Source organism: Cyprinodon variegatus, unplaced genomic scaffold (assembly GCF_000732505.1).
Source record: "Cyprinodon variegatus isolate N-32 unplaced genomic scaffold, C_variegatus-1.0 Scaffold9, whole genome shotgun sequence".
NCBI classification, from domain to species: domain Eukaryota; kingdom Metazoa; phylum Chordata; class Actinopteri; order Cyprinodontiformes; family Cyprinodontidae; genus Cyprinodon; species Cyprinodon variegatus.
The window spans coordinates 2894506-2900606 of NW_015150462.1; positions in this window are offsets into that span (position 1 = coordinate 2894506).

Sequence of the window (6101 nt, forward strand, 5' to 3'; positions counted from 1 at the left end):
GGATGGATGGATGGAACGATGGACAGAAGGAAGGAAGGACGGATGGATGGAAGGAAGGAAAGAAGGATGGACGGACAGTGGAAGGAAGGAAGGAAGGAAGGAAAGATGGATGGATGGAAGGAAGAACAGATGGATGGAAGGAGGGAAGGAAGGAAGGAAGGAAGGACAGACAGACAGACGGACGGACGGGAGGGAGGGAGGATGGATGGACTTGAGGGAGGGAGGACAGACGGACGGACGGGAGGGAGGGAGGGAGGACGGACGGATGGAAGGAAGGACAGAAGGAAGGATGGATGGAAGGAAGGACAGACGGACGGACGGGAGGGAGGGAGGACAGACGGACGGACGGACGTGAGGGAGGGAGGACTGACGGACGGGTGGATGGAAGGATGGATGGAAGGAAGGAAGGAAGGACAGATGGATGGATGGACAGAAGGAAGGAAGGATGGAAAGATGGACGGAAGGAAGGACAGATGGATGGAAGGAAGCAAGGAAGGATGAATGGATGGAAGGATCGACAGAAGGAAGGAAGGAAGGAAGGACAGATGGATGAAAGGAAGCAAGGAAGGATGGATGGATGGAATGATGGACAGAAGGAAGGAAGGAAGGACAGATGGATGGAAGGAAGCAAGGAAGGATGGATGGATGGAAGGTAGGAAAGAAGGATGGATGGACGGTGGAAGGAAGGACAGATGGATGGAAGGAAGCAAGGAAGGAAAAAAGGATGGACGGACGGTGGAAGGAAGGAAGGAAGGAAGGAGAGATGGATGGATGGATGGAAGGAAGGACAGATGGATGGAAGGAGGGAAGGAAGGAAGGACAGACGAACAAAAGGAAGGACGGATGGATGGACAAACGGACGGACAGAAGGAAGGATCAATTCGTTTTGATTGACTAAAGTATAAATTAGAAAGCATGCATAAATAACTTCTGTAAACATAGAAGAATTAATTTGGCGAGATTCTAATTACAGGCTTAAGGCAAAAACAAAACAGGAAATTCTTGAAGTAAACAATAAAAAAACTCCAAACAGAAAAGATAAACTGAAAGAGTAAATGGAACACAAACTTAAAGATCATAATAAAAGTACAGAGGAAACTCAAAGGACATTGTATAACTCTCAGTCATGACAATTACATTTATCTCAATCCTCCTTTTCAATAAAAAAACAACATCATCAGGAGTTTTCAAGAGTTTTTACATTATCCAAACACAAACACCCTTAGAACAATGTATAATTATATGTAGCTCCTTTCAGGCTCTTCTCAGTCTGAACTATTTAAAATGATCAAAATAACTGTTAGAAATGTTCTTTTTTGTTTTTTTCTGAAATAAAAGCAAAGTTAAAAATTTCAAGTTTATTCACTGCAAAAAACTGAAAACTAATTGTCATTTTTTCTTAAAATAAGTTCCTTTTCCTTTAAATTTAAGAGGTAAGTGAGACACTTTGCCAATCGAACAAAACAATTTATATTTGAAATAAGAAAAAATAAGAGTAAAAATATTCCATTAGCAAAACATCTTATTTATCTACTCAAATCAATATATTTCTACTTATTTGTAGATCGTTTTTGCAGTTTTGTGTGTAGAATAATGTACTTTCGAGCTTTATTTTGAGCTTAAGATTTTAAAATGTCCGAATTTCATTGACTATAGAAAGTAGTCTTTGCTTTAGGATGGAATATTTTAGTAGATTAATGATTTGATGGTAGGCAGCTGGTCTATAGATGTTTCCTGAGCATGTCTAATACCAGGTCAACTGCTAGTCTTCCCTCATCGTCGACCCTATGACCTCCCAACCAATTTAATGACAAATGAACCACAACAAGCCTAGAGGAATGTTTGTTATGGTAGCTGTCAAATGTGCAAATTAACCAAGTTGGATTTTTTTGTACATTGTAGTTTGTCCTTCCTGTAGGGCTTCACAGCACATGTTGCATCTAGACCCTCCCCTACCTGTTGTTGCACACTGTCAATCAAGTGATTGAAAGAGGTTTTATCATTTCCATTGGCTAGACTGTTTGGAGATTGCTCTGTTAAAACCAAAACAATAATGACAATCACGGAAACTCAGCGATGTAAAACTTTCTCAAACCTGCTTGTTAGGAGCTAACTGGCAATTTGAAAAGTTGAAATAGAAGCGCTTATTTCCTCTATCTTTAAAATTTGACTCTAAAAAGTAAAACTCAAATCCAACATTGGGAAATATTGTGAAACACTCTTCCTCACAGGTAGAGGTAAAGGTTGATGGTACCTTGTGTTCCTGGAGTGATTTTTAATTAGCCTGTACTCTGCAGTAAGCTGGCAACCTCTGTGTTCTCCTCTGTATAACCGTGCTGCTGCAGTGTCACATTAGGGATTTAAGGTATAACACAACAAAAATGTTTTTAATGATTATTTCTATCTTTAATTAATACAAAAAACTTTTCTAGAATTTGTTTAAAAAAAATACAAAGTTTTGCCGAATTGTGAAGAAGGTGTCCGACTGGATTAAGAGCATCTTTGAACATTATTTATCAAGTTGACATACATTTTCTCAATTAGGTTCAATTATGGACTTTGACTAGGTCATTCTATGCCGGCTTCTTCTCCCCTTCCTAGTTTGTCATTCACTGTGGATCAGTGCAGCTCCTCCAGAGTGACTAAGGGCCCCTAACTTGCCCAGCTGTCTCATCTTTCATTTTTGGATGGTAGAATATTCCGTAAAAGTTTCAAACAATCCACTGGACTTGGTTTTCAAGATTTGAAGACGTCTGCTACCTCTCCAGGAAGCTTTCTCAATTCAAATTTCTGGATTTGTAAAAATACCTCCCAGCTCCAGCCGGTGAACAATACCTCCTTAACGACCGACCCTTAACAATAATAGACAGGTTTCAGGTATTACAGGAGACAATCCCCCCCTTTAACGACAATCCCCCTTTTTAACGACCGACCTTCAGAATCTTAGACAGGTTTCAGATATTACAGGCTAACAATGGAACCAAACGACCCTCTCATCGGTTACCATTTGCATGTATCCAATCGATACAAGGCCTTGTCTATATAACAGAGGTGGGGACTCGAGTTTCTGACTTGTACTCGAGTCGCACTTAAGTCGCATATTTAATGACTTCAGACTCGACTTAGACTTGCATTTGAGGGACTTCAGACTCGACCGAGACTCGCGATTTCCGACTTGTGAACAATATTTAATTTTTTTTTAAGTGTTGTTTTAATAACTTGACTGATCGCCGCTCGCCTTACCCGCACACAGCAGAGGTTTAAAAAAAAAATGGCAGAGGGGCTGTCAAACAGTCATGTAGCACTGACGTCACTGATGCAGCGCTACGTGACAACGCTAAGTGACATATAAGCATGTATTTTTCACTTACCAGTTCAAGATAATGATCATTCCATAGATATAATAGCGACCTTTAAGCTATGCCATCTCAGTGAAGGAGATAAAAACACAAGGAGAAACAAGCAAGGACGCAAATTATTGAACTTATTTTTATTAATCATGTGATTAGAATTTATTGTGCGATTAATTTAATATTGCAACAGGCCTACTCTAGACTTAAGACTTGACTTGGACTTGAGCTCTCAAGACTTGAGACTTGACTTGGACTTGCAAAAAATGACTTGTGAACCTGTCTGCTATATAAAGACTCAAACTCACTGCGGATCCAGACATTTGAATTGAGAAAGCTTCCTGGAGAGGTGGTGAAACGTCTTCAAATCTTGGAAACCAAGTCCAGTGGATTTTTTTTAATTTTACGGAATGACTATGACCTGGATGACTGAGAATCATTATCAGCATAGTAGAATATTGTTTTATAACTCAACCCTGCTTTAACTATCTTCACGACTTGTCTTTTTTTTGTATTTGATATCTCTGTCTAAGGTACAATAAGGCCTTAGAAGAGATTAAATTGCACCCTGATAATCTTTATTTATTAGTTGACTCATGATTTGCAAAGGTTGGTTGCATCTGGATTCTACCTGGGAATATCTACCTGGGAGCTCAGTAACTAAGATAACTTATCGTTTGTAAATGGAAAGCAAACTGAACTGACCAGAGATAGACACAACCGAACCGAGCTAACTGCAGACCAGTTCCAGAGGTGGTCTCGGCTCGGTTTTTCCCTGGCTCGGTTCTCTGATAACAAGAGCAGAACGCGTCATCTCCGTCTGGCTGCACATCCCGATTCACACTCCATTCCAGTAGTTGGCGATAATGCCCCTCCAGAAGTTGCTAGCCAACCAACACAAAACAGAAGAAGAAAAACAACTATAAACAACAATCGAAATCCCTCCTTCTTCGTCTTCTTCTTCTTCTTGTGTTCTATGGCGTTTGGCAAACAACTTTTGGTGCATTACCGCCACCAACTGCTTGGTTTCCTCCTTCAATACTGGCAGTAATACCGCAGATCGTGACTAGGAGGCGAGGAGTCGAGGAACCGAGATAGTGTGATGTGTAAACGGTCGTCAGAACCGAGCTCGGGATGGTTAACTGATTTTCAAGGGTAGTGTAAATGGGGTAAGAGACAAACAGGACAAACAACCATTCACACACTCACACCTAAGTAGACTTTAGAGAAGCCAATTAAGCTAACAGACATGTTTTTGGACTGCGGGAGGAAGCCGGGGTACCCAGAGAGAATCCACGCATGCTCAGGGAGAACATGCAAACTCCTTGCAGAAAGATCCCAGGCCGGGAAATCGAACCCGGAACCTTCTTGCTGCAAGGCAGCAGTTCTACTCACTTCCCCACAGTGCAGCCCTTTATAAAAGACCAAGAAAGTATATTAACGTTAGTGATTGTAACATGTCTATAAGTGAAGGGGAAGGTACCGTACACACCAGTTCAAGGCGTCAGTCTTATAAGTGTTCCAGATATCCCTTATGAAAGCGAAAGGTTACAGCCATTTGTGAGTTTAAAGGAAAGTCGCCCTTGCAACAGTCTGCCTGGAGGAAGCTGATATGTTCTGCTATAGTTTTCTCAAGCAGCAATGATTTACTCTAAAGATGTTATAAAGATTTTTTTAAAATGTGGACCCACTTGGTCTCAAAGTGGGAGCCCGAGGCGGCGTGATAGACAGCAGAGGCGGGGCCCATAAATTAATATTGGAGTGTCCCTCTATGTCAGGAGCCAGCAGGGGCCAGTGCTTGACAGCACTGACAGACAAATCATGTCAAGGTGATGTCTGCAATATTGAACAAGAGCTGAAAGGAGGAGGGGGAACAAAAAAAAAGTGCTGTCCTTGGGAAATGGCCCTTATTTCCACAACTGCTTATTCATGTTTGCAGAGCATTTCTGCATTATGGGCTGTTTTTAAATATAAGGCATAGAAGCATCGCTTATCAGCTCAACACTTCCCTTGTTCTTCTTGCTTTTTAAGTTTTGAATAACACAAAGTTTCTATATTTGTCACTTTGGAGGGCTGGAGGTAGAGACGGCGGCGGGGGGGGGGCTCCCCACCTCACATCACAGATGAGGTGCAAAGAGGTTGTGAACGCCTTCTGGGGAAAACGTGTCCTTGAACTGGATGTGTTAATGACTGAACATGGAGGCAAGAAGATAAAAAATTATGCAGCATCTCCTTACGGTGTTTTGACTGACTCGTGCTTTTGTAGAACATCAGTGGCGCCGTATTTCAGCATTTCGGCTCAGAAAACCTGCATGTGTGGTAGAGGGAAGGAATTCAAAAAACCTCCCAGATGCATATGGAGGCTTCTTGGTTTCTTTTAAGATATCTGCTGATTTTTATGCTGCTGAAAGTCACCTGTGTGTGTTTGTTTATTTGTCAGTATATCTCTGCATGTTTATGTTGTTGCTGCATAGGAGATAGGTAAAAATGATAGAAAAAAGAATATACAATACATTGTTTGAGGAGCTGAATACGGGGTGTATGAAGTAGTCTGTGTCCTAATATCCCATTACACCTGTGGTTAAATAATTTACATTGCTTTATTGCCAAAAACGCCAAGCTATTAAAGCGCTGAGCATTAAAACATGTTTAGTTTGTATTTGATTTTAATCATTAACAAGAATTTTTTGGGCTTAAAAGTAGTAACTGTTTTACCAGATAGCAATATTTAAGCGGAATGTGAAATAAGCC